At 42.7% G+C, this 26,836-nt stretch overlaps 1 protein-coding gene across 2 annotated transcripts in view; it reads left to right on the top strand.

The window, feature by feature from the left end:
• Positions 1–26,836, top strand: part of LOC125766914 (uncharacterized) — a 393,268-nt gene that overhangs the window by 240,924 nt on the left and 125,508 nt on the right. Inside the window, exon 4 of one of the 2 annotated variants that reach the window (XR_007418706.1) lies at positions 17,964–17,995. The exons of the other annotated variant lie outside the window; for it this stretch is intronic. The gene's annotated coding sequence lies outside the window, so the exon portion shown is untranslated. The remainder of the gene's footprint in view (positions 1–17,963; positions 17,996–26,836) is intronic. 2 annotated transcript variants of the gene reach the window in all.

Below are 26,836 nucleotides of genomic sequence, written 5' to 3'. Positions count from 1 at the left end.
TTTTTTTTAAATGGAATAAACGCTTAATGGATGAACGCAATTTACGTTAATTTATTTTATTTAACTCTAAATTGTCGGTAAAACTTTTAATAAAGACATCTAGCGACACACTTGAGTCATTTGTAAGGAAAAAACTAGGAAAATTACTCCCAATTTCTATTAGCAATTAGCTGCCTAATAGTTTACTATTTTCTTTAGCAAAATCTCTATAAAACACTTATTTCAAATTGTCTCAAAAAAGAAAAGTTGATTTGTCTGATTGAGGTTTTGATCTAATCTGTCAAAAATTCTTGTTTTTTTTTTTAATTAAATCATAAACGTCAAAACGCTCTAGATTTATTTTTCTTATAATTTTTATTTATTTTATTTAATAATAATAATAGAATTCAGGTTTCAGATTTTTTTTTTTGAAGGAAATTTTTATAAAGGAAATCTTTCGTGAAAAAAAGACAGAGCAAACAAGAGAAAAACAAGAAATAAAAAAGTAGATAAAAAATATTTTTGGTGTATTATTTAAAAATTAATAATCTTTATGTTTTAAATAAAGAAAATTTCAAATTTTTAAAGTTTTATTTTGATTTAGTTTAGTTTAGTTTAGTTTAGTTATTTTATTTTGTTTTAATATTTTATTCGTTTGTATTTTTACTGTCGTCATACGTATTTATAATTTTATTTGTCGCTTTTGTTTACCAGTTTTTCTTTTGTTTACCATTCCTCTTTTGTTGTCGGTTCATAATTGAGAATTTTATCTTTGTTTAATTTATTTATTTTTATATAATTTTTATTTTTATTATTTTTTTTCAAATTATTTTCACTTTATTTTTTATGTTGCTAATAATTTGTTTTAATATAACAATGAAACTACCATTAGAACAATATTTTTAAATTCCTTTCATTAATGCTTCAGTTTGAAAATATATCGATTGATTTAGCTAATTGCATCGAAAGGGAGGAGAGAAAGAAAAAGAGAGCAAAAAACCACATCCAAAACAAATCTAACAATACCGTACACCGACACCAATCAAGACATGTGGGGTAGGTGAATGTGGGGGTGGAAGGGGGGTGGGGGTGTTGTATGTGATACCCGAAGTGCATTCTTCTGGAAGTGGGTGGCAGTGCAAAATTTCTAAACGGTTTACTCAGCTCTTCCTCCCCTTCTCCTCCCCGCCTCCCCACCCCTCTCCTTCAGCCCAGACCAACCCAGAAGAGTTGGTTCAAAAGGACACGTCCCATCAACTCTCCTAATTGCATTTTGCCTTCGGAGTAATTTTCCGTGTAGTGCCGCGTAACCGGGGAGCGAACACATACAGTTGTTGCGTATTGTTTTACGTACACTGCCACGCGTTACAGTGCCACGTGCCGTAAGGGCGGGCGCCACTAGTTTCGCTTTTACTTTAAATTACTCCTGCATGTGCAGCCTTCCTAATCAAATTTCACGTTGTGTTTTGCGTTTTGTGTTTTTTTTTTTGTTTTTTGTTTTGCACTCGTTTTGCACAGCTTAATTTCACGGCACCGGGACCGAAGCACACTCGCTCGAGCGTTTATTTCACATTCCAACGGTGAGTGAATCTTTTCGCCTGAGTGTAGTGAGAGAATGCTACATAAAAAAAACACACACAAAAATGAACCAACGACGTCCAATCATTCGTCCCGTACCTTTTCCCTATTCCACTCTGCTTCACACCAAAACCTTCAGCTTAGGTGAAAAACGTTCCACACACATACATATACACTCACCTAGAATCTGGTTCGCTTAGTAAACTAAAAAAAGAGAGCAAAAAAAAGGGTGAAAGAACCGTCCGGTAAGGGTATGGAAGCAAAAGGCTAAAGTAAACGATGCGGCACGGCACGCGAAAAAAAAAACCCCGGCAAAACGGAAAGGCTTTTTTCGCGAACGCGCGCGCTTCTAGCCCTTTCGCACAAAAGGACGAAAGGACACAACTGGCTTGCCCCGCAACCGCGTACCATTTTTCCATGCCTGCCAACCACCCCCCGCGGATGAAGCTTTTCGCCCGGAAATGCCAAACACGCCGCTGGGAGGTGTTGCGTCAGTTTTGAATTTTTTATAGACTAGCGCCGCTTCCTAGCTTTCCCCTTCAGTTTAGTCTGACCAGCAAAACCGGAAGCAACTTTCCGATCAGTGAGAACAGTGTACTGTGCTCTAGCATCACTTGTTCGCTACCATCACGATGGTTGGACCACTGAAGGTGGTGAAACAGTGCTAGGATACTTTTACAAAAACAAAACAAAACCAAAAGAGCAAAAAAAAAACACCAACAAACCAACCATCACAACCGAGCGGGAAAAGTAATTGGGTAGTGAGATAGTGTTAATACAGTGTGTAATATAAGAAAAGAGGATGAAAAAACGTTTTAACTTTCCCCCATTCTATTTTTACAAAAGCGTTTTAATTAAATAGAAAATAAAGCTAATTATAATTTGTTTGTTTGAGGAAACAGATTTAAAATTTAAATTTTAAACTAATATACTTGGCACGTTTGAGTTTTATTTTAACCTTTTATTAAACTCTTCATGATTCTTACAACACATTTACTGTTAGTAGGTTTGTTTTTATTGTTTTTATGGTCTTTTCCCTTTTTATGTTTACGTCTTCTTTAATATTTTTATGTTTACGTTAGTTACTTTTTTCATTTATGAGTTGCTGATTTACTCATTTATTTTATTCCTTATATTGTTACTTGTTTATAGTTTGTTTGGTTTATAATTTCGTTTCTTTTACTATATTTAATAATAAAACTGTTTCCATTTATTATTTCCTTTTTTACATTATATTATTCTTATTATGTTAATGTTGTTCTTATTATATTTTAATCTTTTATAAATAATTTTTTCGTTCGTTTTCTATCGCCTATCGCCATACGTATTTAAAATTTTATTTATCGCTTTTGTTTAACAGTTTCCTACATTTCTCTTTTTGTTTTCGATTCATAACTGCGAGTTTTATCTTTGTTTAATAAATTTGTTTTTTTTGTTTTCGTTTTTTTATTAGATATTCGAGCCGTTGTGTTTTTTTTTTCATTCATTTTTTTTGAAGGCAACCGAAATGTAACTTTTATTTTGCAAAACATTGAAAAGGGATTTTGTTAAATAATGTATTTTTCAAGCTTATTTTAATAAAATAACCGAACAAGGATGCTTTTATGCCACACACTGTGTAGCGGTTGGCTGGTTTGTCAACCGTGTCTGGAAGGGGAGCATAGAAGAGGTAAAAGCGCACGGACTTTACCATGAACATGACCCACAGCTTCTTTTACTCCCAGCACGCCAAATACTGCGGATGGTTGCCTGTCGGTCGCCAAAAAAGGCCAACGATCTGGCTTCTTAAACCCGACACGCCATGTTTGTGTGTGTGTGTTATTGTTACTAACCTTTTCCACTTCTTCTCTCCCATCTTCCCCACACCGCTCGCACGTGCGAGCTTATTGTTGGCAAAGTTTTGTTCTTCTTCCCATGTGCATGCTTATGGTTTTTTCTTGCTTCTTGCTGACAAATATTGCCCACTTGATCCACGGTCACATCGTTAGCGCTAGGGATATGCTTTTTTTCCTCTCCCCCGTTTTTTTTTTTGCTATCCGCACCCAGTTTTGGAGTGGGAGGCACCAAACCGAGAAATTGGAAAACCGTCACGTGGATCAGCGATAATGGAAGCGTAAAAAATTTACATAAGCCGATCAGAATAAGTTTCACCGACTAATCTTTTAATGGATAAAATTTGAATATGGTCCAAAGGGGCACCTGGAAATGGTAGGACGAACGAAGAGCGAATGAGGCGAACCGGCTGGAAGGGTTTGTTTTTTTTTTGTTCCTTCATCCCTTCCCTTGCAGAGCAGAGCATATGCATCTGCATCGACCTTAATACCGACAACAACAACAAGAACAACAAAAAATGAGGTTAAAACTGATTGAGGAGAGTTCGGGAGAGGGAGAAGATTTTCTCACATCTTCGATCGAAAGGCTATCCACGGTCGGGTGACCGTCAGGATATGGGGGCCTACGTTTTGTCTGACTTACTGACTTGGTGAGAAAGGATATCGTCACGGTACGATGGATCTTATTCCACCGAACGAGATCTTACTGGCAAGAGTAAAAAGCTTTTTCATCGGATATTTACTTCTTGGAGCATAAGTCTTTCGGAGAAATTGAAAATCCTTACAGATCCAAAGAACTCGCTGTTTAAATCATTGCAAAGAAACAAGAATTCTTCTACTAAATGTTTTAAACTTAAGTAATCTTAAGAACCAAGGGTTCGGAATGTTTTGCCCAGGTGGGGGAATGATTTAGGCTATCTGCACACCGGCAACATCCTACCATCAGTCACGTCGGAACGATTTCACGTGGCAACAAAAACAAATTAATTTCTCTCACGTGAGGTTTCACGGAGGATTCACGCCACACTGATGAGCCGGGGTATGTTTTGTTTTTTTTTTTTTGGTTTTCCCCTACCTTTTTGCCGTCTTTAACGAAACACGGCCGGAAGGTGAGCAAGCCCCGAGACCCGGTCAACGCCAAACAAAATCCTAGCGTTATGTTCGATCGAAGATTTTTTTTGTTTAGAGAGACAGAAGGGAATGCTTCGGCCAACCTTTTGCTGTGAACGAATACCTATCTGCTGGGAAATACCATTTATCACGGACATGCCACGTGGTGTAAACGCACACACACACGTGCAAATTTACGCGAGAAGTAGAAGGAATCCTTCCGGGTTTTGGTAACCCGGAAGTAAGCTCCACTTCCGTGATCTTGTTCTATTCTTTTTATGTTGTAGTTGTTGCTTTGTCTAACTTGTAGATCCTGGGAAGCAAGAGTGTAGAGTTTAAAGTGCGTTGTTCAATTATTGAAACTTTGTAGAACGAAAGAAATGGCACAAATATTTTGTGTTTTGCATGCCTCACGTTCCAAGTTCTTCTGGAGAAAGCGAAAAAGGGAGATAGAAAGAGAGAAAGAAAGAAAGAAATAGAGAAAGAGAGAGAGAAATTGAGAGAGAAATAAAGAGAGAAAGAGAGAGAAAACTAACACCTTTAGGGTGCAAATGCTTGATCATCCCGGAAGAAAGGTAAAAATAACAACCACAAAAAACATGAAAAACAAGAGAAAAATAGAGGTGAGCGAAAACGTATACCCACTTTTCGGAAAATCGGATGGAGGTAGCCATTTTACAGCCCAAAATGTTCGCAGTGGTGTGAGTGAACGTGAAAATTACATTTGAATAACAATGGTCACTTTGCTTGCGGGTGTGGGAATGTTTCCCGTCTTGTTTTTGTATTTTTTTCTTCTTCTCCTTTTCCATTTCTGCTTCAATAGCAAGAAGAGTAGTAAACAAAAAAAACGAAAAACAATATTTTTCCTAACCTTTTTTGCGCCTATGAGTAATGAAGTAAAGCGTACAGGACTGAATGAGGCTAGCATACGAGAAGAATGGAAGAGAAAAATCCTTTTTTTCTGTTTATTGATGTGATGACGAGTTCCGGACCTAGGGGGAGGGGGGGAGGGGTTATGGTAGTGAAACAGAAAATTGTTTCCGCATCATACATCGGTGGTAGTGTAAATGGTGCTGAAGCGACACAACCCAACTTTTGCGGACTTGAATTAGATTTTCTTTTGTTTGGTTCGGGAGTATAAATTTACAAAATTGCACATGAACAAGCTTTTGCTTCGTGTCCAGTTTTCCCCTTACATATATGCTGCTTAGTCAGCATCCGAAGGCTGTGTGCTGAAATGTGATTTTTGTTCCATCAAAAAGGAAACAATGTCTATCTAAAGGTGTGTGTGTGAGAGAGAGAGAGAGAGAGAGAGAGAGCGAGGGAAATGTTTGGTACAGCCTCAAGCAATCAGGAGAAAAACTGGTGAACGATGACGCATAGTAGCAGTAGTACGGGAGATGGAGAGCTTAGATGTGCAGGTTAGACGAGAGTTCCAGCTGGGACAGAAGAGCACCGAAAGCTGCTACACGCAGCAGCAGGATCCCCATCTCGGCGGGGCAAAACGTAACAAGCTTCAACGCCTTCAACTTGCTAACGAGCGCCCCCACCATTAAGGGACGGGACGTTCGACTTTAATGCCGGAAGTTCCCGAGGATCGCCGAAACGTTCCCGTGCCCGTTGGCAAAACAAAAATAGCTCAACCGAGCCCTTAGCGGATGTGGGCAACACATGTGCGCCCCAAAACACACGGTACAGTTTGTTTGGGTTTGATGAAGGTTGTCTAGCTGAAGCCGGATCCGTGTATAGAGTCAGCGTAGTTTTTGGGCTTAACTAACCGAAAGGTGTTTATTTACTGAGGAGTAGCACTACCGGCAAGACTTGGACAACTAACTTCAAAGTCTTTTGAAGCATCTGAGCAACCATCCTGAGCAGCCTTCCTTCTGGGTTTGAGCACCAAAATCAATCAAAGTACAATACACAATTGGCACTTGCTAAACAGTACATCAACAGTACATCAACGTAGAGGAAGAATTGAATTGAAGACAACAGAAACTTCTCCATCTTGATTTTTCTCCCTCGTACGACAAATAAGGCTCATAAAAGTCGCCAAAAGTCAAGTGTACGCCAAGTGGATACGGGTCTGTTCCTGCTCGCATACTACACAAGTAACTTATTACACAGTCAGAAGGTTACTACTCCCCCGAAAAGTCTTAACCACGTGTCGGAAAGTGCCCTGGAAGCAATTCAATTTTTCATTTTTTGTCGAGTGTTCTTTTTTTTTGTGTGAACTTTCCTAGTACCCTCCCTACCCCTTGCTCCCAACATCGCTGTTACCGTGTGTTGAAATTCTTTTACGAAGTGTCTACATAGTTTGTGACCTTACCCGCAAAACAAACCAGCAGCAATAACAAAAGAAGAAAAACCGAATGTGTTTTCCACTCTCGTTTTTTTTTCTTTCGGCGTTTTTCGGTGGTGCACATTCTTCACCGCTTTCTTTGGCAACGATTTGATTTGCTTCTGTTTCGACAGCACACAGAAGTTTTTTTTCCTTCTGGGCAGGGGGAAATAGGGGGTGGCCACTACCTGTAACTAATGCAATATGTAGTTAACAAGTGCTCGAAAGTAGTGTGTGTTTTTTTGTTTGCTTGTGACCGCTTCTGTTCGCATTCTTAATTTTGCCACTCCACATAACACTCGTGTGGATCGCACGCGTAAAATCAAAGAAAACACCTGCAAACACCGAGGGGTGACGCTTAAGCATGGCTGGGAATGCAAGGGCATACCGAATGAAACGAATTTTAGAACGGTGTTGTGTGTTACCTGTCAACTGCTGAACCAAGTTGCTCCTGTATGTTTCTTACCTAGTGCATGACAGCCTTTTTCTTTGTGTGGCAGCGACACCCACGTGCACTGTGGGTAAAAAACATAAAAACAATTATTAGCTATAAACGTTTCACAGAATTTGCTATAAAAGTTGCTATAATAATTTATGAAATTTTTTGTTTCTAAATTGATTTTATTTAGTAATTGCTTTACTGTTTTACTTAATTTGTATGCTTCTCTCTTCAAGTTCAAAAATAATATTTTACACGTTTGAAATTATTTTCCGTACTATTATATGAAAATACATATTTTCTCAACAAATTTTCTATCTCTTCTCCACTTTTTTATTAATAAAATAATTTAAAAAAATCGCAAGTAAGTAATAACAATAATAAGAAGGAAAGTGATAAGAAATTCGACCTTATTCAAGGACACAAATATCAGAAAACCTTCAAGGTCAAGATGAGATTTGAACCGCGATGTTTCGGGGTATCAGACCGGCTATCAAGGCAACATACCATGGGATGTACTACTAACATACGCTGTTAAAACCCATACTGTATTAGCAATGTGCCAATTATGCTTGGTGTAAAAATAGATGAATTGTATATTTATTACATAATTTTCCATGACGTTACCCATGGTGTACTGGATGAAACTGACAGAGTAATACTAGCTAGAAGTTTCGTAAAAAAACATGAAACTAAGCAACTAAGCGATAGAAAACAAAGTAGAGAAAAATCCTTTCCGAGACGAGAACTTTGGCAATGCATTGAAGCGTGCCAGCCCATTTTCAATGCTGCTCAATTGTAACGTGTGGGTGTGTGTGTGAGTGAAACAAAAAGAAATGATGGAGACAGTTACAAACAAACAAAAAAAAACAGAAACACATTCTCCATCAATGGAGGCGCACCGGTAGCGCAAAAAAAACCTCATCGTAAGACACCGCAGACGTTTGGACGTTGACGAAAGCTGACGGAAATTACAAAAACGAATTCCAGAGCACCGGGACCGAAACGAACGAGGACCACGCACTGGTATACCAGGGGAAGAGAAAAAAATGAAAACAACTCCCTGAGCTGGACACGATAAAGAGGGTGATTGTGAGATGAAGTCAAAACCCGAATAAAAATGAAAAGAAGAAGAAGGGAAAAAAATGGATGCTACCGACAACTCGTCGGAGTTTGGAAAACGATAGCCCCGTGAGCAGACCGTACAGGCGGAGGGTACGAGTAAAAGCGGCCACAGAAGAAAAAAAAAGACGGACGAAAGTTGAATCCGTACGGTGGACATAAACTCACCAACCTCAACAAGATCCGACTGACCTCAGCGACCGGCTCCACAACCTTCAGCCGATTGTGGCAAATGGTGGCAGTGTGCGCAATGAGGAATGATTTTATTTCTGCTATTAAGTTATCAAGCTGTTGACAGAAGGAGAAAAATTTACTTTCCTTCATGGATTTTTTTTTTCTTCTTCTTCTTCGTTTTGTTTTGCTAGTCTTAGTGTCAGTTGTTCCAGTAGGGATGGGGGTGGGGGGGCAGTGTTTTCGTCTGATTTTTCAAGTTGATTCGTTCCGAGGACCGAATGCCGATTCGTGGATTGTGTCCGTAATTTCTTCCGCTTAGATGGCAGACGTTTTCAAATAAAAAAACAAACCCTATAGAGAGAAAAAAAGAATGAATTGAAAACACAACTGCCACTCTAACAGTTGTGCCTTCGACATCGAACTACCTTTGCATTGCCGTAGTAGTAAAACTGTACGTGCCCTGTTTACCCCTTGGTGCGGGGTAAATGAGGAAAAACTCTCCCCTCGCTTGGTGGGGGGGTGGGGTTGGGGAGGGTGGGATGAGAATTAAAGTTTGATTGCCACTGCAATGGACGCAGCGACCTGTGGCTTTTATTTTCTCTTCAAACAAAACAAAAACAAAAAAGCAAAGTTTACATACCGCGGGACCAAGGTAAATAAATAAAACCTTTCACCTTTTTTTTGCTACCAGTTTCGTCGGTATGTGAAGATCAATCGTAAGCAATTATGCAAATCGCAATCTTCTGGCCTGGCACTTGGGATGCGGTTTTACACGGTTTATGCACGGATGTGGTACGGATACGATTACGAGCTGAGCGCACAAAAACAAGGTTATGTAGACAACACGGGTGACGTCTTCACCGAAAGGTGATATCCGGCAAAATAGTCTAGCGAATAGTCGTACGTTGAAATGCTCGATTGAAAATTCCTTAAGGCATTCCTCTTTTTCCTTCTCTCTCTCTCTCTCTCTCTCTCTCTCTCGCTCTGTCTCATTTGTCTCTCTCCTCGATCGAGACGCATAATGAAGTGATAGCTTTTTATAAGTCCGGTCCTGCCGTTCCCTACAAAATGGAAGCATCCCGTACCGTTTTAATATCGGTTTGGCTGTGCTTTATTTGTTTCAACCGTGCATAACTATCCTCCTACTGATGGTAGTGGATGTTTTCTATCGTTTTTGTTTTTTTGCTTTTGCTCCCACATTGAAACAGACGAAGCCCGACACCTTCGAGTAAAGTCGAGATGTATGTGCGATACTGAAATTATTCAACATTCTATTAAGATTTTTAATTTAGATAGATCTGCCCTTCCAGTTGATCGGATTTTCTTCTTCTAGCGGATCTACGGGGTTTGAGTGGTTTTTTTGTTTTTCATCCTAGTATCCTTGTGCAAAAACAAAACAAAAAGCCAAGAACAAAAAAAAAAAACAAAACGTGAACCGATGGCTTCGATTTAACGGTGACATCTAGTTGCCATCTAATGCCGGCTCTTAATGGAAGCTTAGCTGATGCAAATCGGAAAAAGGCGAACGGACTGCTCCAATAATCTCCAAACCCCCGAAGGCGATCACCGTACAGCTCAAAAAGACAAGCGGGAGCGAGCGAGCGAAGAGCAAAAATCTTAGAAAACCGATCCGTATCGCTTGATATCGGGCAACATTCGCCGTTTCACCTTCATCCCTTCGCAAATGGTGCGGCTGTCCGGGGGGGGGGGGGGAAACTTCACTTCATACATACGAAAGAAAAAAAAAAGAAAGAAAAATACCCTGAAATGGAACGGAGTGGAATTTGAATGGAAACATTATCCAATTATTTTCGGCATCGGTATCCCGCTACTTTATTGTTTCGCTCCTGCTACCCCAGCACCATACCCCCCCAAAAAAACGCTTAATATCGCCATCCAGACGGGGCGTGGGAATTTTCAGCGTTCCGTCCGTAACGCGTCCGAAGCCATCACGTTTCATTAAGATTAAATTTGTCATACCCATCGCACAGCGTCTTCGTCATCGTAGTGCGCGGTACGTTTCACTTCCCCAGCAGGGCGAACATCATGGGACGAACCGCATGGGATGAAAACGCGCTACGGGTACCCTTCGGCCGTCACTGTACAGTCAGACGGATGACTTGCCTAACGAGAAATACGGTTCCTGGGCAATGGGTGGAAGAAAATTAGCAATTGTTGCAGGTTATGCCATCCGGCCACGGGCAGATGAATTGAATCGTTGCCGTGGCGTGGCATCTGTCAACGGTTGCAGAAGCATCCGTATCGGTAGGCAGGCCACTAATAAGATGGCGCTAGGCAAGATGGGAGTGCGTTTTGCTGCACGGAAATGCTTTATGCATTTCCCTGTTGTGCTAGTGAAAAGCCGTGAACATCTGGAAGATGATAAGCTAATCGCCGGAAGGAATCACATTAGAAGAACACTTTTATGAAGATGTCTAGCAATACAAATCGAATGGAACAAGTATAAAATAGTAATGAGTTTTATAAAATGCTAGAGAGAAAAAAAAGGATCACAGATCTCTGACAATCTGGTGATGAATCCGAGTACCCGATTTGTCCTATTAAGTGTGTTGTCTACATGGGCATTAAAGTTCAATCTTCCAAGAAGCACTCCAAGAGAACATGAAGTTCGTTAGTGAAACTCACTCTAATTACTAGAGTATTGCACAAAGAGTAATTACACGGGATCCATTTTAAAGAGTGGCTAAACATAGCATAAAGACATTGGATTGAGGACATTGGACACAGGATGAGGATTTTTTGAAGGTGTAAATGGGAGTAAACATTTCTAGATCGTCTGTATATAGCAGACAACCCTTCAGAATTAAGTACATTTACAGAATCATTAACAAACTAGGAAAAGAGTAGTGGGCTTAGCACACTCTCTTGAGATACATTTGGAAAACGCTTCGAAAGAATGTTTGTCCCAATTTCTGATAACTTCATGTAAGGTAGTTGAGCGCTTGGTAATTCTTTCTTCGAAGGTCTGCGTTGATGCTTGGTACTGGTTAATGGTAGGCGAGCACCCAAAGAAGGGTAGAACGCAATAAAAGGTTTTAAACTAACTCCACCATGAATATAAAGTTCGAATCGGCGATCGTTAAACATTGGTGCCGTGACCAGGATCGTATGTAAGCGTTTTTGCAGAATCGCACTTATTGATTAATAACACTTATTGATTTATATCAATAAGACTAGTCACAATGTATAAGATTCTTGAACAATAATAAGCAACTTCTTTTATTAAGGCAAATCCTTCATTTTTATGAGTTGAAAAAGAGAATATTCAAGCATGATGTCTTGGGTGAAATCGTGAAGAAAATTTCACTTATTCTCCCTGATGATCTCACCAAAAATCATCCATGATATATTGCGATACTGATTCTAGCACATCGTTGAAGTTGCAGACGCGCTTGAACTAGGTTCATTTGCAGTAAAGCTGCTACCGCACACAAATCTGGTACTCAATTTCACGCATACCGGAAGTCTTTTTGGGGTTTAGAAATCGTATCTTGCAACCAACCCGGTTTTGGTCGAAGCAGTCCTCGGCGTCTCGGCGTTCCACCAGACGAAACCGAAAAGCGGAAGCCGAATTAGTAATAATTGTACGACCCGAATGGTGATGTGTGCAAGTGTGCAGTTATGACAGTGTTGGCATGGATGCACAGCGAGGCGCCCAATACGAGCCGCAAGTACAAACGCGTGTCTGGCAAAGTTTCTCAGCCCACCCCCTACCCGGATCACCCGGAACACAAGAAGGATATGAAATCTGATGCCATTATTGGTGGAGTACTGAAGCGAACGGGAACAACGGAGGGTTTTTTGGTTCCGTCCACAGTTATGGACTGGTGTGATTCAGCAACAGCACGCCTCACAGCGACCAGCGACAGCGAGAAGATGATGACCGAACGAAACCATATCGTGGGCAATCTTTCACTCTTCGCATTGTACGATATCCGCGCACTGGTTGATGTGGAAAGACGGGAGAAAAATGACTCGCTAACGACTTGATGGCCCGCAGCACGGACAACTCAGTTTAGTGCATCATTTACGCACCGAGCCGCGGCTTGGAAGGGGTTTTTATCCTCCAAACGGAAAGGATGCAAAGGGAGCAATGAGCGCAAATGTGAGTAATTGAAAGCGTTACACTTCTCCCGGGCGCACACTGTACCGAAACCGAAAACGAGCAAACTTTGCGATTACCATAAGGTAAACTTTGGCAACACTGTGGGACGCTGCACTGGATGTGATGGGTAAAGTCTTTGCCGCATCGAACCGAACCGGGGTTTCCGCAGCGGTAACCCCGCTTTTGCACATCAGCAGCACTATTGACCGTGGCTTTAATTATGTTTGGGTTCTGTTTCTTCCCTCCTCCTCCACCACGGGGGGCAGCATAAGAGGTAACTTCACTCCGGTGGCGGTTTCATATTCCACCCGGCGGTGCGTTGTTTTGGATTCGTTTTAATTGGATCTGTGGGTGCAGGGAAGTTTTTGGCGCTACGCTTCACGCCTGTCGCGTGTGGGGTTTTTTGCCATTTCCGAAACCTGTGCCGCAATTTCGCTGTCAAAGTTTGACAGCATCGCAATCGCCTAGGTCATGGAAGATGAATCCGCGCTAGCGGACTGAAGTATTGCACTGAAGCATCCTCTAATCGGCAAGTGAGCAAATTGCTGCTTGGAACAAAACTAAACCTTCCCTCCCAAAAAGAAAAAAAAGAAAACACAGTACCGAGAGAAAGAGAGAAAATCTCTACAGGATTTCTCAACACCGGGTTCCGTACGGTGCAACTAGATGAAATATGAGCTGCACTTTCGATGGAATTTCCGATATTCATCCATTTTACTTGAAGGCACCTCACTGCCGTTTGCCCGACCAGTTCCATTTTGCCAGCACTTCCGCTTTTCCAATTTCTCCAGCTGTGTGCGAGCATGTGTACGTATGTTTCGGGAAGGAAACGACTGGAATATTTGGGTAACGTTCTACGTGGCAGCTAAGCAGCAGTAAGCGCACCGGCACCACTGATGCCATTCCGGGTTTTGACTGCCATCGGATAGAACGCCTTGGAGAAAAGGTTTACCATGCTCAACCCCCCCCAACCCGTACAGAGATTTGTGTTTCTGTCCTTCCGAACATACTGACGGGTTTGGTGGTGTTGCGTGTTCCGCCCTCCGTCCTGCACTTGGAGGCGAAATCTGTTCCTTACGGTGCGGATTTGAAGTCAAACCTCAGGTTTCTCGTTCGGCATGTCCATGGTGGTGGTAACAAAACCCCTCTCCGTTCACAGCTCTTCGGAAACGGCCAACAAAACCGGGCGAGAAAGTTGTTCAAAGTTTTTAAACGGCACTACACACGTACTTGCTCGACAAATTTATATTGAATTCCAGGGTTGTCAAACATAATGGAGTCGCAGATGATTACGTCGCTGTTTGATTACAATTATTTTTAGAAGAGGAATAAAATGGTAGAATTGCTACAGGAAAAGAAACAAATACGATAAGCAATGTTCAACCAGTGTAAAGTGCAAAAATAAACTTTCATTTTTTTTACGTCTTGCGATTTGACATCCCTGCCGTGAAACGATGGAAAAGTTACGCGAGAACACCTTTATTCATTCATTCGAGAACATTATTCTCTGCCCGGAAAAGAATGCACTTCGGACCGTTTTCCCCCATTTTTGTCGAAGGCAAAAGGAAGAATTCCCTACCCAGAGAGTCAGAGAAATGGATTTGCAATAGTAACCAAAGGTTTGCTGCAGAAGAAACTGTGACAAGGTTTTGCATGTTTTTTTTTGTTGTTGTTGAACCACCTCTACCACCCACACGACACTCTCTTGGCGCGATGTCAGGATCAGCGTGTTCTTAAAGGAAATAGAGGAACCACAACAGCTTTGCGGTAGAAATACTGCTGTAAAAGCAGGGTGAGAGTTGCCAGAGGAAGTTTGAGTGAGAAATGCTGGAAATGGTCTGCATCCTGGAGCAGTTAGTAGTGTAGTTACCATATCAGCTTTTGTTTACAGCTTCCTTCCACTCCTCAGGAAAGAGGAAAGGAAGAGAGAGAGAGAGAGGGGTGGGAAGGGTTTTCTTCAAGCCCAAAGGCGCTGATATGTCCGGCACTCTTCGGACGCTGTCCTGTTACCCTTGGCACCCAAAAGCGCTCCGGCAGTATCGCCGTCGCCGGTATCGTGCGAGCGTTCTACCTCTGTCCACAGCAGGCATTTCTTGTCTCTTCATGTCTCTCGGCATGGGTTTGCCACCCATGCACAGGTGGATTTGTGTACATGCAACGAACGCGATCGTACTGAACCCAACGGGGGGGCAGGGTAGAGACCTGCAAGAAGGGTGGTTTGGTTGATGGCCATCGCACGGTGGGCGAAGAAAAATCGATAGAAACTCTCGTATTCCGGTGCACAGGTCGTATATTTTATACATGAGAGTATATCGATTTAAACGGTTTTCTGCTTCTGCCCGCACGATACAAAGCAGTGCGGCTCTCGTGTTTTGGCGCACGTTTTGCTCCCATCGGCTGGTGTTCTGTTCCTGGTGTTTCCACCAGTCTTCACCAGGGTTGTTCGCTCATTTCCGCTGGTTCGGTTGGTTTCTCCATTTCTCGGTAGTCGCTTCACGTTTCGGGCATCCCGCTCGTGCACAAGTGGGGAAAAACCACTCGGTACTTCACACTCTCAGTACCCATTGTCTCGGCAACAAACCCACCCCCCGCACAAGCACCTGGCGAAGGCATATCGTCTCCACTACCGGTGCAAGGAGCAAAAACATAAATTTCCCGAAAGCAACATTAACTTCCAGAGCAAAGTACATCCGTTTCGATTATTTGTGTATAAACTTCAGCAAAGTTGCTGCTGTCTGTCTGTGCGAGCTTTTCTTACCCCGAAATTGCCCCGAACCGATCCAGAACCGAATATCCCGACGCCACTCTGGTGTGGTATTATCCCGAAACTTGCTCCACGGTGATGGTGGTGATGGTGGTGGTGTTGTGTCGTGGCATACCGAGCGTGTATGCGTGGCACGGTACGGTTTGTTTGTTTATTTGTGTGTTGCCGATTCTTTGCGGACGCCCGGATGGTAACAGGATGTTGGCACACCCGTAAGCGGGTGGTAGGGAAGGGTATTGGGGTTTTGCAACAGTAACTGGAACAAAACCATTAGAACATGTCCCGCTGGCCGCAACGAAATGTTTTACTATTCATCGTCCAGTTGGCTGGTCGGCAGGGCGGTTGGGACTAACCGGAAACGGAGATCAGCACCGGCTAACGCTGTAACGCTGCAGTTGTCGGATCCGGATCCAAAGTGCTGCTGGTATCCGTTTTGTCTTTTACCACCACCAACAACATCAAAAACAACAAAAAACAGGCAGGATCACTCCTTTTGACCACTGCTACGATTACTCAACCCACACGAACCCTGCACCGATCCGTTCTGGTCGGTTCTCCGCACAGCGTCACGAAGGTTCACCATGCGCTGGAGACAAATCTTTGGTACAAGGTTATCCGCTCTCCCCCCGCATATACACCCGGATGTTTCAGTGGAGTTGCACCGGAGATGCACTTACAAACTGCATCCTGGGTCCTTGCGTGTGGAACGGATATAAAAAAGCACGCAGGCAGCTGGAGCTTTGGAAAAGTCATTCATTTTCCAAAACCACGAGACCGATCCGATACGTCCCCGACCTTGTGCCAACGGGGTTTTGGCGGGACCTAGTCGACACTAGTCACAGTGTGGTGTGTCGTGACACTACGGCAACGGGACAGTGGGTAGGATACATTTTTCTTGTTGTGGTGCTGTGGATAACAAATGAATTACAAAGACAAACAGAAGATGAAGAAGGGCGAGTAAAAAACCCCATCGAAAACAACCTCACATATAGAGGAGAGGCATGGATCAGGAATTTTAGTACAACGTGTACTAAAGATCCTACATTACTAGCAAGCGGCATCGAGAACCACCGAAGTGTTTTCCTTCCACTGCAGCTAATTAGCTTTCAGCAGTTTGATCCAATATTTTAAGCAATCTTACAACCAGACAAACCATTAGTTATGATGAAGCACAACAGAAGGCGCATCCAAACATCCATCGTCCAACAAAAGCTCAGGAAGTTTAGGACCTTGTCCAGGAGTTTAGGGAAAAAAAAACTCTGCTCATCCACGAATGCTAATGAATCACGACGGTACCGGCGGCAACCGAACCGGCGGTCCTCAAAACTACCGGACCCCCCCAATCCCGGCCATCCAGTAAATAGAATTAATGTCCGTGAAATCGTTCGATATGCGACGGGGAAAATAAAGTGAGCGAAACAGATGGCAGCGGCTTCATTAATGGTTGTGTGTAGCGTCTTTCATTAAAATATGAAACTAATAAATTGTTCGCCTTACGCATTCTGGATGGAGCCGGGTGGGAGAGGGGGGGGGGGGGGGGGAGGTAGAAAGCAAAACCAACGAAAAAGCAACAGGACCGTGCTTTCAATAGGACGTGCGAACGAACGAACCTCCAGAAGTACCCCGGGTTACGCGTCTATCGGCATCCTTGCGGCATGTACTATTAGTGATGTAGTGGGTGAAACAGAGAGCAGGTTAGAAAGAAAAGCCAACAACGAAGTGTTGCCAATATGCTTCCCATTAATGAAAAGCACAAGCCTCGGGGGTGGGGAGAAAAAAAACTGAACGCCCGGTCAGCTCCAACCAGGAACCAAGGTTTTTTGGGGTTTGAGAAATATTTTGATTAATTACCCATTTCCACAACCATAACCGGCTGTGATACGGTTTGGGGAGGGGGAGGGGGGGTTGACTGCTGCACAGCGCATTACGGACCAGAGCTGGTCCGATACATCTTCACGTCTTCACTATGTATTGGGGTTGCTTTCGCTTTTGCATCTTGCAAGTAATCAATTTCTGTGGAGTAGCCTCAAATATCTTTTTCCCTCGGAGTATGAGTAGGATCTCTTCCCAGATTGGGATTCTGACGGGTTGAGGAGGTTGTACCTTTTACCGATAAGATGAGATGTGTACATCCAAGCACCAAGTGGCAATTTACCTTTATGAAAAAGTTGAGCAATTGTTGGAGGAGGCGAGAGGTTACGCGATTGCAGGGCTTACCAGACTAACATCAACATCTAGAAAGAATCTTAAGTTTTGTTTTTGCAAGAACACATTGCCCTTTCCCCGCTGCGGTGGTGAGCAGGGCTTAGCAGAAACAAAAAAGGCATTAGCAGATGTTACACATGCTTTGAATTTTAAATGACTTTCCTTCCCGCGGGTACACACGACCAAAAGAATGAGGGTTTTTTAACTAATACATATACCGCTCTTCCTTTCTCTCTTTGTCGACATTGTCTTTCCATTTCACTATACGCATTTCTTCTCTCTTTCTCTCGTTCTAGGTAAAATGACCATGAAGCACGGGTATTAACAGGTACTTATTAGAGCTTACGCCTATTTTACGTCGTTTCGGAGAAATCCGCGAAGCCTACCGTTTTTTTTTTGTTATCCTGCAAGGCTGTGAACGATACTTCACTTTTGCACAATTACCCCGTCACCACCCTGTGGAATGTTCCGGGGGGGGGTGAGGGGAAAAAGAAACAACCGGAACGGAAGCGGATGTGTGCACAGTGAGCTTTAATTAGAGTTGTTTGATATTAAAAGAAGAAATTCATATCCATTTTTTATATTTATTTATTATTTTATAAATTATGATTTGAATTTATTTTTTTTTTTGAAGATTCATCATTCTACTCTCTTAAAAACGTTTTCTTTTTACAACCTTTTTTTGTCCAAATGGAAAGAAGTGATTTCCATTGACAAGAATGGTTATGTCCTGAGTTCTGTTCTAAACACACTCAACGTGCACCAGATAAAACCTGGATCACATTGTTCTTACTACGCAAACATTTTTGCACATCGTTAAGGTTAGCGACTACGGGGGAAAAAAGGGAAGTAAAATAAAAATTAATACGTCGTAAAGGTACTCCTTCAACAAACGCAGCCGAAGGAGACGTGCCGGAACTAATGTCTTTTATTTTTCGGTGTGTAATCATCGCACATCGGTGTGCTTTTACACAGCACGGTTTTGTGATCAGGTGTGGAGAATTGGCTGAAAATTACCTTTCGGTAATATGATGGTTGTAACTGCTCGCAAAGACATGGGTTTTTTTTTTGTTGTTGGGGAGAAGAAAGTATTTGGAAGAAGCAATTTTGATTTAATTGTTCACATGTGTAGCTTTTTACGCTAGCAAGTCTTGTCTTTTGCATTTGATCGCGTTTGAGCGTTGAAATAGGAACAAAAAAAACCCAGCTAGAAACGATAATGTTAAGCTACCGAAGGTTGGAAAAGAAAATCCCATGTTGGAAGGACACTAGAACGACACTGTTTGCTGTCGCGGTGAGCGTGCTTCCCCCCAGACAATCGTACCCACGGGGACAACTAGTCGAACTTTTATTTGTGCACCTTTATTTCCATCTTCAAAATACAACCGTTTCAGCACCGTCTGTCGCACCCCTCCACCGGTGTTCCGGCGTTACCATAAATGCTACCGAATCCGTACAGCTCATCGGGTTTTTCCTGTGGCAAATAATATTTCCATCTCGTACGTAGGTACCACATCCACTCAGAAGGGCAGTTTGGGATGAAAACTTTGGCACACTTTACGTCTTACCGCCGGACGCCCCTCCAGTCCCACGTGGACTTGGGGGGGGGGGGGGAGGGGAGGGGAGGGGGAATAAAAATGGATTCACAACGTGCAGCATAAGCACACGTCTCACGTGAAGTTGAAGAAGATCGTTGAACATTGAAACCCCGGGCCGAAAGCTCGACGACAACCCGAAACTCATGCACAAAATTCCCGAACTAGCCCCATGCGAGATAGACCACTCCAACAGCAGCAACAAGAAAAAAAAGTCTTTTGTGGATTGTGTCTTCATTCGGTCGCCAGTTCTTTCGGTTCGGTTGAAGTGTACGGCAGCGGTCTAAGGTAGGATCCCGCATATTTTATCCGAATCCGTCTACTAGCCACAGTTCTGGTCAACCGTAACTTGCCTTTTTCGGCCGCGTAAGCTTTGCTTTCTTTAGCGCATCGTTGCCCACCAGCGTCGAACCGTTTGCACGTGTGGCTTTCGATCGTTGAGTCCTTGTTTGTTGGAGATTGAAGAAATATTGGTACGAGCGGTTGGTACGACTTGCAGGTGAAACTGTTTTACCCATTCGTACCCCAATCCAGGGTTGACAAGCATCTTTGTGCTATCGGCCACGTGGTCTATATTCGCATTTTTGGGGGAACATTGCAAAGACTGTGTTCCCTGTTCTCCCGTACGCTGTGTTCTTTTTGGGGAGCACATACAATGATGCATCGGGATATTGTACGGCAATTGCAATTCTGCAAAAAACCCAGGTATGTGTGGCCAGTTCAATGCGCAATCCGCACTTGAGAGAGCGGAAGCGAATTCATTACTTTCACGTACGGCAATCGTCCGGTGAAGTCTTTTTTTGTTGTTGTTGAGAACTATTAATATGCGAAACAACATAAACCAACCCGGTACGGCTCTTTATCATTTTTCATCCCGTTTTCTTTTTGATTATTCTCCAATTGCCGATTCATGTGTGCATTGATCGATACTGGCGAAATGGGGGGTTTTTCTTGGACCCCCTTTCGGTAACTCCGTCCTCATAACACCCCGAACGATGTATGGCGTTAGCTTTGATTGTATCTTCAGCCAATCTACAGCAAACAAGATGAGAGGTGTCTGTGTGTGTGTGTGGTGGATTAAAGGATTAAGGGAGGGAAGTCACCTGATGGTAACAGAAAGAGAAGACTGTAACTATCTGGAGGTCAATCAACACCTGCAATAGACTAGTTTTAATTTAATTGTACTGATTGGGGCTTGTGAGCTTTTCATTGTATTCGCTTCTGGGTTTATAATCCGTTCAAAATATGAACACAATTTTTATGGTTCAAAATTATAGCACTTCATTTTTATGGGAAACTTTGGTTAAGGTACATTGAAATAAACTGGTTATTAATGATCTAAGATATTCGCGGTTAGGAGTTACTTAAATATTGAGTATTTTTGGTCAGATATACAAGATACTTAAGTAATCAGGAAGATTCAGTGAGATGTCAAATACGTGACTGTACTTTTGAGGTTGTCCAAACTTCCAAACTTGCATTTGAAGATCCAAACTTATATGGAGTGAAGATCCTTGTGTATAAGAATTAAACTAACCAAGAATTCTCACTTCCAAACCAAGAATGTGTCACAAACTTGGACATTACAAAACTTGGACCCAAACTTAGACATCTCTTTCATAACTTAATAAGCAAGGTCTTTTAAAAGATTCTTTTTAATGTAATCTCTCAAGAATTCCGACATTAACGTTGGTTTTAAAATCGATAGGAACTTGCATCGAATATAGGTCGCATTTCTAAATTAGCTTGTACCTATATTTTCCAGAACTGATATTCTATCTGTCTTACTCTTTCGGTAGTACTTTTGTACAACTGATGAAGAATGGGTTTTTGTTTCACCTGCACAATAGAATGTTGCAAGCTATTACGGACGTAGGGATTTACTTATACAGCCAAGGTAACAAAAATAAATAAATGAATGGGGGGAGGAAAAAAAAGCTTCAACAATGCATTGCACGCTATAGTTGAAACAGCGCATAGGATATTGGGAGTTGTTAGTGAGGTATACCCAGCCAGTACCCCAGCATGAGGAGTGGCATGAGGAGAACATAAAATTTAATTACAGCTCATACCGGGCGCTTCCCGCCCCCTCCCGTTTTAACTTCAAAGATGCTCGGCAAAGGTTATGCAGACTTTGTTGCAGGTGCAAAGCCCGGATTATGTGGGAAAGTATTTCGGGCCGATTCTGAGATTGGTTTGTCGGGTACGGGTACGGAAACCTTATCAGCAAATGAGCAGTAGCGTATAGCGTATAGATTAAAATTGAATATGTTTGCTGAAAAACACACAGCGTCCCACATATATCCCAGGCAAAAAGGGGCTACAGCGGTGATGTTGGGGATGACGTGCAGTTAGACGGTGCGGCATTATTAATAAGCGTAGCTCCATTGCACGAGTCTTTGAAGCGACGAATACCCGGGAAGTCGTACGAGCGCAACTCTACTCAATCAGATATTGCAATGTTTCACCCGAGTACGAGCTTGCTGCCGTTTGGTTCAAAAGATTTCTTCGATCGTTGTGCATCGTCTATTTTGGCCGGGTGTGACATTGGAGGAGAGCTTCAAACGCTCCGGATAGTATACAGTAGATATAATTCGAACCATTATTGGGGAAATGTCAAAGTGCGCTATTCGATGGAGGCCCTAGACAGATGTTCTCCCGGACGGCTCTCCCCAAAATGCCAAAAATGATTGATGGAACAAAAGTGCCTAAAAACGGGTGAAACGTTTCAAAAGTTACTGACAAGTACTCGGCTCGGATAGACACGCTACTTTGAAGTACTAAATACAGCCAAAAGAATCATTTGTATTAACCTTGGCTAATGCTTTGAATGGTGCTTTAGAATTTGTGCAAGTGCTCTTGGACAACATCGTCCAAGAATTTGGACAACCAGATCAATGCGAATTTTCGTATGAATATTTATTGGTTAGGGATCGTTTATTCTTCTTCTTAAAAAGGCCGTTTGTTCAATCCCCGTCCTACCAAAAAAAAAGGTGTCACATTCGGTTGAGTAACGATGTGTTGTTGTTTCCTTTCTTTTCTTTCCGCCCGCTTCTTACGAACATGCATGTACTCCGTTGGGCATCACTGCTCCGACACGTCCGTCAGGATGCCTTCCGACATTAGTTCTCACCTTCACCATTTGCAAAACGTCAAACTTCGTTGGGCATTCGTTGTAGCTGCGCTTCGCCGCAAGGGCAAACGCGGGTACCCAAACCACCCGGAACCGATCCGTAAGCCCGAAATGTATGTCCGGAAGCGGCAAACTTTGCTCTTGCGGTCGATTTGTTCGAAGTTTTCGGGTTTGCGGCAAAAGTTCGTCCCAACCTTTTACGGTGGTAGCCAATTCTGCATGCCCCAAAAATTCCCGGTTTTTGGAGCAAAAGATGTCGTGGGTGTGTTGGATTAGGTGAACCGATGCTCACATAACTCACCCAAACTCCTCCAGCATTGCAGGACGAGCAAAAACACGATCGTCCTCCTCGACCCCTTCTCTTCTCGAGAAATCCGATGGAGGTGGGGCCAGTGACAAATTCATTTCGCAAAGTAAAGCCATTTGCATTCAGCTCTCCCCGGCTCTGATACGCGTGTGTTTTGACACCTTTCAGATCGTGACCCTGGGTGATGTCTCAACGTGAATACCTGACGCTTTGCGCCTTGACGGTACGGGCTTTTGCTTGCGTTTTTTTTTCTCCTTTGCTTTTCTCCCGCTCGAAACGGTCGTGATTTAGCGGAATCGGCATCGGACTGAAATTTGTTGAAAAATGACTGCATTAAGGGCCTGTCGCTTGTTCGAAAATCTGCCGCACGTGACACACCACATCCGGTCGTATTTTTACCGTTTTTTTTTTCTCCTTCCATATTTTTACCTTCTTACCCATCGAAGTTGTAAGGAGCGGCTCTCGGAACGTTTACCTTGGAGCTTAATTTTTCCACCCCGCCTAAAAAAACCTGCAAGTAGACGTGTATAAATATCTCTTTGGCAAATGTTTGACAAACACGAGCCCAAAACGCCTTTACCTTCTCGTAGTCTTGGTAGATCTAAAGCTCACTCAAAGAAGCCAATAAACCAACACAATACAAAAGGACCAATGGGTCCAGTTTACAATACAACACTTTCCTTCATTTTCGTTGTGTTAAATTATCCACTCTTAAGATTATTATTTTACCTTTAGCCATCACATAGAAAAATCTTCAGCTCACAAGGACAAAAGTTTATTACTGTGCTGTTGACAGAGATATTGTCAATTCAAGTGGAGCGGGTGGGTTTTTCTACGAAACACCAATTTAACGATGCCACCTCACTGCTCTATCAACATAGCTGCAAGCTTAATGGAACACCAATTATGATCCAAACGATAGAACTTTACGTCCTTTTTTTTGTGTATCGCAAAACGATGTAAAGTTCTATTGTCTATTGTATTTAAAAACTCTTATTTTGCTCTATTTGCAATAAAATCAACTATTGTTGAAAAGTTTTGTGTTCTTATGCTGCACATCCAGCCAAAGTTTATTTTGACTGTTTTTCTCATCTGTCATTTCTTCTGAGATCTTTTGAATAATATTTTCCTTTTTTTGCTTTTTTAGTGTAAATATTTTTTTCTGAAATTCAGAATATTTAAAAAGAATAATTTTTTCAACAAATTTTCTCTCTTTATAATATTATTGTTTTGTTAACATTGACACATGCCAAATACAGGGTATCTTGAAGATTTTTGTATGGTTGACAGACCATTTTTTTTTATAAAATTCCGAAGGATATTATAATCCATCCGGAGTAGTGATGGGTTCTCGGAATCGCAACCACGGCTTCGAATCGCTTCCAAGCATAGCAACTCCGGCTCCGATTCCGGCTAGGTTAATCCGACGATTCCGCCTGAAGCCGTCCGGAGCTGTCCAGAGTCGTCCGGAACCTTCGGAGCCGTCCGGAGCCATCCGGAACCATCAGAGCCGTCCGGAACCGTCCGGAGCCGCTAGTCGGCAGCCGGAGCCGTCCGGAGCCATCGCAGCCGTCGGAGTCGTCGGAGCCGCTAGTCCGGACGGCTCCGGCGGCTCCGACGACTCCGACGGCTCCGGATGGCTCCGACGGCTCCGGGTGGCTCCGACGGCTTCGACGCCTCCGAACGGCTCCGACCTTTTGTGCCGCTAGTCCGGACGGCTCCGACGACTCCGACGGCTCCGGACAGCTCCGGACGGCTCCGACGGCTCCGGACGGCTCCAACGGCTCCGGACGGCTCCAACGACTCCGACGACTTCGACGGCTCCGGACAGCTCCGACGACTTCGACGGCTCCGAACGGCTCCGACGGCTCCGGACAGCTCCGGACGGCTCCGACGACTCCGACGGATCGGGACGACTCCGACGACTCCGGACGGCTCCGACGACTCCGGACGACTCCGAACGGTTCCGAATTCGGCGTATTGCACCTACCTTCCGGGGCCGCTTCCAACATTTATGGAGTCATTCGGAAGCGATTCCCTTTTTTTTGTTGAATTTACCCATCACTAATCCGGACGTTTATGGATGGTCTCCCATATATTTGTGAGCGATTCGTCATAACACATTTTACCCGTAGATGAACGAAACGCAACGACAACGTTATGGAAGATATTTAAATGAATTTTTCAAAATTTATCACTTAATCTCACCTTAAACTCATAGTATAGTGCATTACCGGCTATTAAACGGTCTTTCAAGTGTGGGTAAACAAATGGAAATATTGTGAAAAATTATTAATTATGCTTCCTTTTTTTCCCCCAGAACAAAATCCATGCTCTTCCCAGGGCCAGATCGCTTTGAAAATGGTTTGATTTACTACACGCAAATAATATGTAACCTCTTCCCGAAAACAGTACAGCTGGAAAAGGATTTAATCCCAATTAGGTTACCATAAGACTTGCTTTCCCGTTTTCCTACCCCCCTTCTTCTCATATTTCCCCTTCCTTTAAACACTATCCTTCTTCGGTGCAAAACTAGCATTTGCTTGTGATTAATGTGGTCCCAATCCCGTCCATGCTTCCCGATCGATTAGGGCATGCTACCAACTTTACCCCCGAAAAGGGGTAAAATGTACAAACAGGCGCAAAGATTAGCAGCAGCATCACCCGGTCTCGTTTGGTTTTGCTATTACCCAGCGAACCGAACCTTGCATGACCGGGAAGCCTACCGCATAGTGTTCGCGTGCCGCTGGAAAACACATCCCCCTCAGTGCCCGTGTGGTTGTGCTTTGTGCGTGAATTGCTGTAGGGCAGAAAACGGAAAGAGATGAAGGGAGAAAGAGAGAAAGCGGGAGTGTGGGGGGTATGGTGGGTTTTCAGCGAGTCGGTTGCCGCAAGACGAAGACTTTTGAGTGATCATAATGTATGCATAGAGTTGCTTAATTAATTAAGTTTGGAACTAAATTAAAGTCGGTGTTGTCACTGTCGGCCGCTGAGTAGTTTTCCGTGGCGTTTTTGAAGTGTGTACTTGCCCGGTCGGCGAAACCGGATCGTTTGCTGAAGGCGACGCGGGCTAAAAAGGGAAGGTAGGCGGGGGTTTGTGTCAAAGTTTCCGGAAGTTGTGCCCCCGGGTCCATGCCCCCCCGTGCCCCAAAAACTGCCAGCCACACTGGTGCAGCGAAATTTTGTTTGATTTGCCTAGAGTTGTACGCGCGTATACGTTTTTCCATGTTGTGGCAAGATGTTCCCAGCAAGCAATCGGCAAAAGCAATCGTTCTGATGCTACGGAATCGAGGTTTTGTATGTGATTCTTTCCTTCTACTTCCATTTTTTGTTGTTGTTGCTGTTTTGTTCTATTTGCACCATTTTTCCCCCGACGACTCTCGGGTCCTGTTTGAATTGCAAAAACCGCCAAAAAATGGATTTGCAAAGAAAATGTTTGAAATTTGCTTAAAGTTGCAAGCTATTTGCTCACTTGCGTTCGTGCTTATGCGGGCTAAAGGTGCAAACAGCAACAGTTGGAAGTGTGTTTGTATGTGTAGAAACGAGTTTTCAAATTTCACTACCAAGAAGAAAAGAGAAAAAAATACCAGCACACGCTGTAAAGTTAAGTTGATTTAACGTCGAATACAAATATTTACGATTTATTATGACTGGAGCGCCACACCAATACACGTTGGGTTGCAATTAAACTTTTAGCAAAAGGAAAGAAACATGAAATTACCTACAAAACTCTGTATGGAGCAAAATTTATTTCAAGCTTATAATTTTCTTAATAAAAAAATAGTTTCATTTGGCATATAATCAAAATTAAAATTTTCATGTAAATAAAAAGCTTAACTTAATAAAAAGCTTAAACTTGACTTAATTAACTAGACAAAATCGATGCAAAAAAAATTTAGCAAAAACAAGTTTAAATTAGCTCATGGGAAAGACTTTTGGGTTGGGTTGGCAGTGTTGCCAAATTATCTACATTTTTAAACAACCTTTGTTTGCGTCTGAATAAATATCTGTTTTTAATAAATTCAAAATTATTTTTTTCATGTAAATAAAAAGCTTAACTTACTCTAACCTTGACTTAATTAACTAAACAAAATTGATAACAAAACAAACTAGCAAAAACAAGTTTGAAATAGC

The sequence above is a fragment of the Anopheles funestus genome, chromosome X, assembly GCF_943734845.2.
Source record: "Anopheles funestus chromosome X, idAnoFuneDA-416_04, whole genome shotgun sequence".
NCBI lineage: Eukaryota > Metazoa > Arthropoda > Insecta > Diptera > Culicidae > Anopheles > Anopheles funestus.
Note: the sequence above shows the minus strand (reverse complement) of the source record. Positions and strands in the feature narration are given on the sequence as shown.